Source organism: Poecilia reticulata, chromosome 16 (genome assembly GCF_904066995.2).
Source record: "Poecilia reticulata chromosome 16, P_reticulata-male-v2, whole genome shotgun sequence".
NCBI lineage: Eukaryota > Metazoa > Chordata > Actinopteri > Cyprinodontiformes > Poeciliidae > Poecilia > Poecilia reticulata.
The window spans coordinates 7430661-7444114 of NC_088845.1; the positions used below are offsets into that span (position 1 = coordinate 7430661).

At 39.3% G+C, this 13454-nt stretch overlaps 1 protein-coding gene across 5 annotated transcripts in view; it reads left to right on the forward strand.

Annotated features, from left to right (window-relative positions):
* Positions 1–9891: 9891 nt before the first annotated feature.
* The window catches only part of satb1b (SATB homeobox 1b), an 84556-nt gene continuing 80993 nt past the window's right edge, over positions 9892–13454 (forward strand). The window contains exons 1-2 of one of the 5 annotated variants that reach the window (XM_008431192.3): positions 9892–10580; positions 11966–11999. The gene's annotated coding sequence lies outside the window, so the exon portion shown is untranslated. The remainder of the gene's footprint in view (positions 10581–11965; positions 12000–13454) is intronic. The other 4 variants (XM_008431195.3, XM_008431190.3, XM_081616981.1 and 1 more) reach the window with 4 other exon arrangements.

Here is a 13454-nt window from a genome sequence, read left to right on the forward strand (position 1 = left end):
AAGATAAACTTCAGTTCTACTTTCCTATTTTGCAAGCTGGACTGTGTGCCATGCTACCTTTATACCCTGTAGTAAGATTAGTCCTACTCAAATCGTAACATTTTAGATGTGCAGTAACTGTTGAACTGGTGGTTTTATATATTAAAACAAACATATTATTTCTACTTAATTTTCCAATCTGAGTGAATTTACTCAAACTAAAACCCTTTACCAGGGATGCAGAAACGTGTGTTGAGTGCTCAAAGTTTACCTCCCTACAGTAAAAACTGGTGCTGCGCTTACTTTTAGGATTTGTGTCATATTTTCCGATAACATTCAGTGAAACTCGGTGTCATCGGGTTTCTATCTTTCTGCCTGATGAAACTGAAATTGAACAGTTTCATAACAATGTGTTAAAACGGGCTTCCCACTCCTGCACCACAGATGCAGCTACATACAGGAACTTCTCAACGATTAAAGAGTTTCCTTAAAACAAATTCTGCAGCTGTTTAGATAATTCTGGACGCGGAGAACGTGTTGGCTGTAGGTAAGAAGCACGAAGCTGCGACATTCGGCCCGAACCATTCAATCAAGGTAGAGGATCCATGTTTTCTTCTTCTTCTTCTTCTTCTTGTTTGTACTGTATCACGATGAGTTTGGTTCTTAGTTGTGATGTTGTGACTAATGTTGTTGATGTTGTAGCTCAGAAATGTTCGCCAAATTTGGATTAATGAGCATGTACAGACAAAACCTGCCTCTGGGTTCAGAGTAAATCAAAGAAGGTTGACTTTGACAATAACCCAGTAGATGCATATAAAATCAGAAGAAAAAAAGCCATAGAAGTACATTAAACATTTTCTGAAACCAGTCACTTTCTTTATAAATATTGTTATGCAGCTGAAGCTGAGTTGTCTTCATAATTGTTTATTCATTCTGCCTAACGATGAATTTGTTCATGATTTAAACAAGTACTTGTAAATAACCATAAGAGATTTGTCACCGTGCAGATCAACGCGTTTGAATAACAAGGACAAAAGGTTAATTAATTGTCTGCATTAATGCTTAAACTTCAGCTGTGTTTGCAGAGTGGTTGAGGCCTCACACTCCTGCAAGCACACGCAGACAGACACACTCATATTTATATCTCCGTTTAACATCAACACGTATGTTGCCATAGCTACATCATGCCTACCTGCTCTATATAATTATGAGATTCCATGACGTGGTTTTTGCACAAAGACTATTGTAAACACCACTTTTGTCTCCTTCCTGCATCGCTTTCTGATCTACTTTACTGGGAAATGACATTTTCAGCAGCAGAGCAGCAACAACTTTCAAATAAGTGTTTTTTTTTGTTTTTTTTAACCAAAAATGCAATATTCAATATTCAAGTTTTTTTGCCGTGTTAATGATTTATTTCCCCCGTCATAAAGAAATGTAAGGTGTAGGGGCAGCTAATAGCTTTTCACACAGAGCTAAAATATCAGTACCTTAGCATTTGTTGGATGGAAAACAGTTTGATTTGATCAATTCAGAATCTCCCAGCTGACCTTTAACTTCTGCTCATTCGTCACTCATTTATTGGACTTTCAGATTAACCCGGAGTTAATCTGAAATCCCCAGTTGACCTAATATGTGTGATTTTGTTCTGTGGTAGAAACCCGGTCCATTAAAACTTGATACCATTTACGTCACAGACTCCCAGCAGGGGGTTTTGCAACCAGAATGAACGATGGCTTGGTGGTGGAGTTTAACCAAACTGTTAAAGAACGTGAAGGACTGCATTTCTAACGAGCCGCTGCAACTGGAACCGCATCAAAGCGTATAAGCAGTGGTGTCACTATGACGATGAGTTTAGCCTCTCTTTTAGGGGAACCAGAACCTTTAAAGGGGACGTACTATGCAAAATTCACAATTTGCATGTTTCTGTACTTCCATGTGGCTCTCAGCTGCTTCTAAAAAAAAAAAACACCCAGACTTTATTTTTGGCAACAAGTTAATGTGTTTTGGTGTCTGGAAAATGAGTTGTTTCAAAAACATCCCGATTGTTGAGTCACATTCGACGGGCACTGCTCTGTTACCTAGCAACGTCAGCCCATTACTTAGCAACCCGAGTGGAGCTCCAGCACCTTTAGTCAGCTGGTTTTACCACTGTATGCACTATACAATGGCTGCTGGAAAAGAAAAGTGTTTTGTTATAGACTCACCATCCAGTTCCCACTTTTTGCATTCTTGTTGGTTGTGCAGGAGGCTCCACTGCTGCTTTTCAAAGATGTATGGTTGTATCATTATGGATCTGTTTGCAGCCATTTTCACGTGCAAGTGTAAACGTTGAGTTGGCGGCGTGGCCAGTAGCAGGTTTTTTAATTTAAAGTGACAAGAGGACCTAAAACAGATCATTCTGAAAGAAGTTCAAAGTTATCAGAACTGACCAAACTAAAATCTCATCATCCAAGAATAATTTTGTGTAAAAACAAAAAATCTAATAAACATGTTTTGCTTAGTTCATAAATCTTTCCTAACCTGGTCAAGGAAGATCACTTTTTAAAATCATAAAAATTTTTATTGATCGTTTTTCATGTCACATTAACACGCTAACTTTAATTAATGCACAAAAAATCTAGTTTTGAAAGAGGTTATGTTGTGTAAAAATGACTTTTTTTGAGTGTTATGATGTTATTCCCTCATGAAAAACATACCTGGAGTGTTGCTTTGATTCTTTCATGCATGTTTGAGAAATCCTTGAATCTCCAAGCAATGCCTTTTCCACGCAGCTCCTTCAGACTAGTGGCAGCAGCAATGGAACTGAACATCCATCATACAAACTACTATTTAGCAAAACATAAACGACTTAGCGGAGAAGTGTTGTGATGACGTACTGAAGGCGGAGCGTCGGAAAGAGCTGGAGCTTCTTAAAGAGACAGAGACCCAATTTGAAGGTGTCAAACTGCGAAAACAAGTTTCTTTTAAGTCATGTTTGGTGCATTCTGCATATTTATAACAACTGGAGACAAAACAGTGACTTGATTGTTTATGTGCCTGGAAAAATAAGTACTACTGTCTCTTTAAGCAAAATCAGGCCAGGCTGTTTTCTTTGGTTTGAGTGAATCAAAGTTACCAAAGTCGGGATAATAATGGCGACCCTGTTAGTCTGAATCTTCATTGAGCTTATAACGTATTACTTGAGGCCGCTCGTCAGAACCCATCAGCGAGACGCGGACAGACTGAACCGCTCTGGATGTCTGGGTCGTGTGTGACTGAGTAATGAGCGCACAATCTAACTCAGGAGACGCAGAGGGCAGGGAAAGTTCAAACTTTGAGTTTTCAAAGTCTGCGTCTCTCTCTCCCAACTTATAGAACTGCTGCTATAAGTTGAATAATATTTCCTGACAGAAATAATTTACACTTGATGGTGAATTGAAATGACTCAGAGTTAAAATCCCCCTGAAATATCAGCACATGCAGACGCTTTGGTTTCTCTCTCATCTCTTCGTGTCTGTCAGTGATTCATGTTTTACAAGTGAGTGAAAATTTCCCTGTTGCCTTCCACCTGGCTGCAGCAGACAGCCGTTGCTAAATCCCACCCACATGTTTGCACCAAATTACCAGCAATCAATCTGTTATTAGTTATCCCGACTCTCCGAGTTCTGTCTCTTCTCAGCAGTCGGCGCTAAACTGTGATTGGCAAATTTCAGAAGTGGACTTGAAACGTCTGCGTTACCGCGGCGTCAACTCTGCAGCTCGCAGTGGTGTTACGCGCAACAAGGGCTATTAATGAAGCCGAGCCACGCGTGACTGCAGTTCCTCCCTGCTTCTCCGTACTGAGGACTCAGTTGTGTGAGTTTGGATCAGTCTAATCACGTTTGTTTAATTAAGCACAGCTAATAGACTCTCCAGGAGTCGGAGCGTCTTGCTGCGACGGCGGCGCTGTGTTGAGATGCATGTCAAACACAGAGTCTCCCGTTGCGCGCGCTGCAGGACGAACCCGAACGTACGGCCATGTTGACAAGCTACAGGTGACTTCCTGAAGGGAAGGACGTCAGTGGAGCGGATTTAACTTTTCTCCGGACAGAAACGGATGCAAAAGCACAAAACTGCGTTCACACTGCAGCCTGAAGGGACCCAAATCAGATTTAAAAAATTTTTTTTTGGCCTTCATTCGACCTGTATCTGATCTTTTCATGATGGTCTGAGCAACACAGATGGGATTTTAAATTAGCTGATGGTTATTTCTGCAAACGATTGATCACGATTAATCGTTTCAGCCCTAATCCAGAGTGAACCCAGTTTTTCATCAACATGGACAGAGACGGTGAACTGCTCCCAAACCTTCAAGCTTGACTGAAACTTGCAGTTGTGCACGAGCCAAAAACCTCCTGGAGAAAAGTTTAATGACTGGAAAAAACAAATATGGAGTCCAACCGATTTCTGGAGCGTGCTTAATGATCAGATCTGTTTCAGGAAATTATTCAGTTAGATGAACTTTTACTGATTCTTCAGAGAACAGTGGTCAGATATTTTCAGTTTTTCCCAAAGTTTGGTTATGGCTCATAATATTTTCTGAAAGTTTTTGTTTTTCAAATGCATTGAAGTCTTTTGTAGTGTGTAATCGTTTCACCCTGAAAAATAGACATTTCAAATAAATTACCATTAACTCCAAATTAATCCACATCCACATCCAGTTCCCCCAGCAGATTATTTAATTTGTAACATGGAAAAATTCTTATTATAAATGAAATAATTTGCCAGTGGAACTAGTAATTTCTCATCAGTATTAAGGAATGATTGACTGAAAACAAGCTCTTATATTGCGCTGAAAAGTTACTTGTAGTCTAGTTTAGTTTTATGTCAAGTACTGAGATATTTGGACTGAAAATAGATCAAAGTACTTGGTAACGTTTTGTGCTTTTGCAGTGTAAAACACAAAACAAAAACTCAAAATTAATGTGTTGTAAGTAAATAATTTCTTAAGATTGATTAAAAAGTACTAGCTTCACTGGAAGATTATTTAAAACAAGTATTTTTCTTTTCCTGATTATAAATGAAATTATTTGCCAGTGGGACGTGTAATTTTTCATCTTATTAAGGAGTTATTGACTCATATTTCTTGCTGAAAAGTTACTTGTAAGTTATTTTTGTCTTATTTCAAGTGTTATAAGATTATTGCACTAGAAATAAACTAAAAAAATACTCGGTAAGACTTTGCGGTTTTGCAGTGTGGTGATATTAACACACACATACCCACATTTAGGTTCATTAAGCTTAATGAACCTTTCGCAGAAGTTTTTACACCTGCTGTCTAGTTGCTCCCCTGACAGGCAGATTAAAGTCATCTAATATGTTCAGGACGTATAAAATGTTGTAAAATGAGCCGAATTCACACTTAGAAGACGCAGCCTGTGAGCATATTCAGGTTGTGTAAGTTGTGGTTTATTATAATAGCTGATACCTTTTCTCATTATGTAGTCTGATGATAAATCAAAACAGGATTAAGACTCTACTAAGGTTTAGATAATCAGCCAGAACATGAAGGTCTGAGCAGCATATTGGCAGCGTCTTCCCGGTGGCTCGACATTATATGAAGCTTTGTGAGGATGTGCACAGGCAGGTCTTGGTGCTTTAATAAAGCGGTGGCAGCAAATCACAGTGCTTGGCTGCGTGTGGTGACAGCAGTGGCATTGCATGCAGGGTGTGAAGCCTGCAGAGGTGCCTCAGTGCAGACCTGCTGGGACAAACGCAACAGCTGATTCACTAAAAGGTAACTTTGAAAACTCAAACGTTTTAATTCGGGTTCGGTTCACTTTACTTATCCAGGACCGGTTCAAGACAAAATGTCATCTCAACGCAAATGAATTCACGTGGAGCTTGGATAGTCGTGGCGGGCCAGATTTGGCCCGCGGACCTTCAGTTTCACATCTGTGATAAAGACAGATTCAAATGAAATCATATACTTTCCCTTTCATTTCTACTTATAATGAAATTATACTGCCAAACTCAGCTTTTAATGCCAATTTGTTAGAAAAAGTCGTTAACTTTGCTAAAATCCCTCATGCTGAGCAGGCATGTGGCGACAGTGGAAAGTAACCAACAGGAAAAACAATCTGCCATCATTATTGTTTTGATTTCTCTGGTTTTATTTGTCTTTGTCTCTACGGTGTAGACGGCCACATAACCAGTTATGGTGGACCAGATTTGGCCCTCGGGCCTCAAGTTTGACACCTGTGAGACAGATTCAAATTAAATTGCATACTTTCCCTTTAATTCCTAGATTTAACACAATAATACAGCAAAACTAAGGTTTTAATGTCAATTTGTATTTACAAAGTGTTTGATCTACACTGAAAAAATAAAACAGTTGATCCTTGAACTTAAAATCAAATTAAGTTTACCCATATAAATATATTACGTTTATTAAGTCGTAACTAAGTTAAGTTGAACAAACTTAATTCGATTACACGTAACAAATGAACTGAATATTTTTTTAAGTTGGAATCTAATTTTTCAGTGCAAGTTGTTAACTTTCTTTATAATGAATTCTGCTGAGCAAGCATGTGGCGACAGTGGAAAGTAACTTTAACAGGAAACTAAATTTGCCGAACCTTAAATAAAAAACAAAAGAGTTTATTCTATCAGTTTTTATTTATATTTGTTTTGTAAAAGTTGAAGGAATTGAAATTGAATCTAATTTTGGTATTAAAAATACAGTTTGTGATTCTTGATCTGCGCTGCTGTCAGATATTTTCAGCTACATTTTTCCAAATCTGTTTATCCAGTTCTGAACCAGAAACATCAGCTTTAAAATTAACAATAAAAGTGACAATAAAAACTATTTATTTCTTCTTTTGCATAAAACTGAATGGCTCTGACTGCATCGTATGGCAATTAATGACCCACAAACACAAATACTGCTGCAGAGAAACATTCGTATTTGGACACCAGTCGCATAAAGAAGTATGATTTGTATCACCAAGCTGTATATTTAATAATATTTTTAACATTTATTGATTCTGTCAATAAAAAAACACTCGAGATACGGACAGTTTTGTGTTTTTAAAATATCATTAAATGGAATTTATTATGTCAATAATAATAATAATAATAATAATAGGAATTTATCATGAAAATGATAAACGATGCGATAAACACCCAGCTCTACTTGAGACTATGTGGGTTGGACTGTTGCTCATCGGTCCAAAGTTTTCAGAAAAAAGTAAATTTTGCGTTTAATTTGGAAATTAAAGTCTCAAAATCTGAAGGAAGCGTGACGAGGCAGAGAAGTTTCTTCAGTTTGGTTCAAAAATACTGGATTTTGTTGAGTTATAAATTAAAATCTAGTGTAAAGTTACAGTTTATGAAATTATTCTTCATTGAGTGTGAATTTCTGCGTTTAAAGAACATTTTTTATTCGTCTTTTCCCATCTGAAAATTCAAAGAAATGAAATGTTGGGCTTTTGTTAGCTGCAGATGAACGTGTAATGAATCTGTAACGACCTCTGATTTCCACTTTTTGAATTGTACTTTTCAAATTAAACATATTTCTCTATGATATTCCAATTTGCAGAGATGTTCCTGTAATTGACAAAACCCAAAATTTCAACAAGTTCTGGAAGAAGAAAAAGGCAGGTGATCCGAGGAAGGCGAGAGGTGAAAATCTGGTGCTGATCCAGACTAAACCCTGCAGACAAGTCCCGGTATTCCCAGGAATCCTCGCTGAGCTTTAAAGGCAGAATAATTACAAAAGAGCTGCAGAAGAAAGTTGCAGAGGCAAACCACAAAACCAGATCAACTAAACAGCGACGGAGCATTCCACATTTAGACGAGACGTCTGTCTTGTAGCTCTTGGGCATCTTTCTGAGACAAATTACTTTCTGTAGTCAATAGCCTGTAATTAAAATATACCCACTTGATGGAGAGAGAGCCGCGTCTTTCTATTTAGTTATGGGTTGGAAAGATTAATTCTGGGGTGCATAACCCTTGCAATTTTCCAAGTGCTATTTATTGTTTTCACAGTGGGAACAAAAAAAAAAAAAAAAGTGCAGATGATTAAAAGTCTCAGCTCAAGGTCTGCTTTGATTTGTTTACACTTCATACATGTTTGTTTTAGTGCTTTATCGAGCCTTCTTTATGCTTCGGAGACATAGATGTGCATTAACAATCTGAATTGGGAAAGCTCTCGCACGTCTAATAAAGCCGGTTGTGTTTGGAGGGCAAAGGTCAGGGTTTGTTGGGTTTAAATGAAAAGTGTTGGCGCAGTAAACCTGAAGGCAAAACTGGAGCCTCAAAAGAGTCTTAAAGAGACAGGATAGAGAGGAGGGGTCGCCATTAGCTGCCCTCCGCTTTTCACTCTGCTGAAATGAGGCTCACTGGGCCCCCTGGCGGTGACATTCGGTCTCACACCCACATTGAATTGTTGCATTAATCAGAGGCTGCATTGAAAATCACCAGCTGTTGTCATCCGCGATGAAAACATCCCCAACTTAGCATGAATTTATAATTACGCAGAAAGCAAATCTGAATCTCTTTACTGGAACTTTTCAATTCCCATTTCGACTCTCCCAGGAGAGAGAAGCTGGTGTGAATCATTCACAGAGATTCAGTGTGTGTGAGGGAGATAAGGCTCTCTCTTTTTTTTCTTGTTTTCGTCTCTTTTAATGCAGATCTCACATACTTCATAGTGAAACTTTTGTGGAGTCCCAAAACCACAACAAATGAACTTTTCTGAGAACTATTTGTACACATCAGTTACGATAAGGACTCCAGAGTCTCTGCGTCTCCTCTGATAAATAATCTCAGCATAAGAATAAAATAAAAAATAAGAAAGAAAAGAAAAATAAATCTAAACATTGTCCAAACCAAAACCCTCTCCGCTTCACTAATTCTATATTTAACACCAAGTGTAAATGAAGTGTAAATGCAGAAACGGATCAGTGTGTTGTTTGTGCTAAAAAAAAAAAAAACGCGCTCATATTGGAGGTAAACAGCTGCGTTACCTGTGGGCTCCTGCACACCTGCTACTGCGGAGCAGTTGGCCTGTGCACAGATGCAAACTGTCAATCATTTCCACGCAAAAAAAAAAGCATCCACGCACACACACACACAGACACGCACGGGAATGCGCGCAAAAGTTCCAAAGCGTGGCACAAATTAAGAAAATAAAAAATAAAACAAAAATAATGTGTAACAGAAGCCCAGACAACGCAGAAGAAATCCATTCAAGATTTTACCCAAACAAAAAAGAAAAGTCTTATATAAGGAGGATTATTGTGGAAAAGAAATAAAAAGAAAAATTAGGAAAAGAAAAATTAGATTAATCTTAATGAAGTTAAAATGTTTCCGATGGAGACAATTTAATTTACAACTCCGAAAGTTCAGAATTTCCCCACTAATTACAGGAGCTCAATTCTGTGAATTTCTTTCACTTTCCGAAATCGGTCCATTTATAGTTCTATAAATCTGTTCAAATAATAATAATAAAAAACCATATTTATCTCACCACTTCTCTGAACCTTTCTGTTAAAAACAGTTCTTTAAAAAAAATAAATACAAATAAATATACAAATATATACATTAAAAACCCGGTAATCCCGCGCCATGACTAATAATCTTTGAGATGTTTTAGTTTTTGCTGCTCGGCCCCGCAGGTTTGAGGGAAAAAAGGCAACAGCTGATGAATTTAGAAACAACGCATCTGAAATGTTTCCTGCAGAATAAACAGAATATTAATCGGGATATTTTCCCCACTAAAAGCTTTGTTCAAACTGGCGAAATTAATGAGATAAAAACAGGCAACCGCAAACATTTGTGCTTTTTTAAAAAAAATTATTAATATTATTATTACTTATAACTAAAAAAGTTATTTGCACGCACTTTTGCGCTCTTTCCTGCACCGGAGATGGCTGAAGGTTCCGCTCAGGTGTGCGCAAAAGCTGCGCGTAATATCCGCTGCTTATCAGGATTTATTTTTATTCTCTTTTTGTTGTTGTTGTTGTTGATTCAACCTTCCTCCTCTCCTTGACATGCAGACATGTGGTGTGTAAATGTGAGAATGAACGTGAATGAGTGAGACTGAGTGAGTGAGTGAGTGAGTGAGTGAGTGCGCCGCTCTCTCTCCCCTCAGCGCGTCCCCGGATACCAAAGTGGGGCAATGAGACGAGCCGCGCCGCAGCTGGCAAATCATCGATTTGAGCATCATGCGAACGGGGAGGGGCGCTCCGTTTACCTGCCACCCCTTCATCTCAAAGCAGCCCTCCTTCCTCACATGCCGCCACTCTTCTCTCCTCTCCTCTCCTCCACTTCACCCACGCTGCCCGCAGCGCACGGTTGTTCGCGTTATCTGCGCTCCGTGTGCGCTCCTTCAACTTCAACCTCTCCCCGCCTGTGCGGTCTCCACAAGACCACCCCCCTCCTCCTCCACCTCTTCTTCCTCCTCCTCCGCCTCTTTCTCCTCCTCATCCGTCGGACTTTTGACTTTTCAGAGCAGCTTTTCCTCCCACAGAGCAGTCGCCTATTTTTGGATCTCTCGCCGCGGTGGAGCGCTGAAACGGGGAGGCTGTTCAACTTTTGATGGAAAACAGGAGGTCGAGCGGCTGCTGACTTTAAAGGTATGGAGCCACACAGCCGCACATGGCCGCCCTCAGCTGATCGGGGTCATTTAAAGTCTCATCATCAGAAAAACAAAACAAAAACAAATAAGGTGCGTCTCCTTTAAATGAGGATGATCAACTTTTGCGCATATTTTCTTTCCAAATCTAAAATATATTCGCTGAAATTCACTTATTTAGGCAGGTGGATGTTTTGAAATGACATAACTGCACATTCATGGAATTATATAGAATGTAAAGAATAAAATAAAAACTATATAACAGGAATGAATGCATTTCTGTTTCAGAAAGTTGTAGAAGCTAGAAAACTTGGTAAAAGTTGACTAAAGTCAGGTGAATGTTGCACACCTGTCACCTCATGTTTCCGCCTCGCTTTACAAACGATCCTAAAATAATTTTTCTTCATATTTTGATTTCCTTCCCACTGAAAAACCGTGAAATCTTTCAGACGCTGTTTGATCTGAATCGTCTGTTCTGCAAAAAAAAAAATGAGTCAAATTTTGAGTTTTAAGATGAAGAAGTGATGCTGCTGTTTGTAGAAAAGAGAGGACGGATTCTGATGTTTACATTTTCAAGAGATTTTATTGAATCAGGTCAGTTGTAAAACTAATGTGGAGTTTTTTTGGGGGGGGTAAAAGATCAAACAAGTGAAGGATATTTTGATATTTTAGTGTTTAAGCATACTGACATTCATGTGCAAAGAGAAAACTAATAACAGCGTTTATGTGGAAAGACAGTAAATGTTTGTATTTACAACTTAAGTTTTATGCGTCCTGGACTCGCCTCATCGTTTCTCCTCTGCTCACTCTTTCTCTTCGCTGCTTGAGTCAAACTTTTTTTTAATTTAATGTCACGGCAGTAAAAGTTTTTCAGTCTGACTTGGTGTCAGCGAGTCCAGTGAGATGCAGAGATGCTGCATCTCACTGTGGCTGTGCGGATGAATTAACAACCAGAACACTGTGCAGGTTGTGTGTGTGTGTGTGTGTGTTTTTTTTTGACAGGCAGATAGGAGTGTGTGTTGCCGTCTTCTGTTGTGCGTGGGCACCGCTGCTCTGTGGTCTGCAGCCTTTTAAAGGTTTCACTCTCTGCTCCTTTAGAGAAAAGAAAAGAAAAGAAAAAAAAAAGCTGACATTTCACACAGGCAGCGGCTCGGCCACTGGCTTAATCAAGATCGCTCATAAATAGACGTCAGCAGAAATGCAGGTTTGACCCAATGACTCAGAGACCCGAGCAGATGTGTCAGATTGGGTTATTAGTCGGGGATTTTCATGAATAATCGTGCGAGCGAACGTGCACCGGTGAGATAAAACGTGGCACTTTCTTTTGCATGTGAGAAAACGGATCATGGCGAAGAACCGGTGATTTTTCTCCTTTTATCTTTGCAGATCTCTGGCAGCTCAAGGTGCTGCGGCTTATCTGGTCAGTACCGTTGAGAGCAGCAATTCACACACCAACACAAACAGCCCTTTTCCTGTCTCAGGCTTGCCATGTGTCACTTCTTGTAACATAGTCTTCTGACAAAGGCGAAAAGCCTCGAGAAGAACAACTTCTCAGTATTACTCCTCGGCTTTGAGAGAGAGAGCTCCTCTTCAACCACTTTTTATCAGTTTGTGGTCGGGAAAGTGGCACAAACCTGCATCTCTTCCTCACACACACACACGCACACGTGCACACACACACACGCGCACACACGCAGATAGACGTGTCCCCAGGCGGACACGTCAACATGCTTGGCGAAATCTGTAAACTTGCTTGGCAGGAATGATAAGAATCAGAACATGAGGATGGCTGAACATGACTGCCAGGTCACAACGACGCGGCGGCGGCGGAGAGTAAAACATCTGCCACAGCTTATTAACCGTGTGATGAAATCCCGTTTCTCTTCTTACAATAACCGCTCTGTGATTTACAGTCAGCGGGCTGATCTCGGGAAAACAATTGCGGGGTTTCCACCTTTCTTTCTTTCTTTCTTTTAACTTGCAGGTACAACCTTTGTTCTTCACCGTCTTGGTTTTGTTTTCATTACGACTAATCGAAACCAGAGCACGTTGCATTTACTGTAGCGTAGTAGTGTACGAGCAGGAAGTCGGCTCGTGATGTGCGCCGAGGCGTTTGTGCAGCCGTGATCCCAGCCAGCGTTTGGGATCGGTTCGGACCGTGTTCTTTGGGGATCATCTGATGGTTGCTGAGCTCCAGAGGAGACGGTGAAGTCTGTCCCCGTGAACACGAGGGACTAATTAGTGAACACAAGACAAAACAAAAATTTAAAAAGCCCAGCATTTGGTTCTGTTTTCTATTTTATTTTGTTTTATTTGTTCCCAAACTCACACCTCGAAGTAGAGATGCACACGTCTGGGTTTTCCAGGCCAAAACTGATTCCTGTTTTTATTTGCTGTTCTGGTTTTGAATGAGGAAAACTCATTAAAAGTGTAGTCCTTTTATTTAAAAAAAAAAAAAAAGAACCAGCAGTGTATTTATTTCTTTTTATGCTTGATGTGTTGCAGTTCTGAAAAAGTAGACTTAAAATTTCCAATTTTCTTTTAAGTCCTATTTTGTTTCTGAGTTTTATAACATAAGAGTCAGAAAATGTGCTGCAGGTTTAGTGATAGACGTCAGAGTTTAGAATCCATCAGTAAAAATGAAGAAATTTCTAAATTAAATCATTAAAACTTGTTTTATACTCAAGATTTTCACGTGGTTTTAGTCAAACTTAAAGTGCATGCCGTCAGTGGATGCGCTTACAGACAGAAAACATACATTTTTAAATGCAATTAATGGATATAAAAAAGGAAAATTAGATTTTTTAAAATATGTATTTGACATGTGGATCAGGGTTTTTTTCTCCTCTAAGGATTTTGACACGTTAAAGAGGGA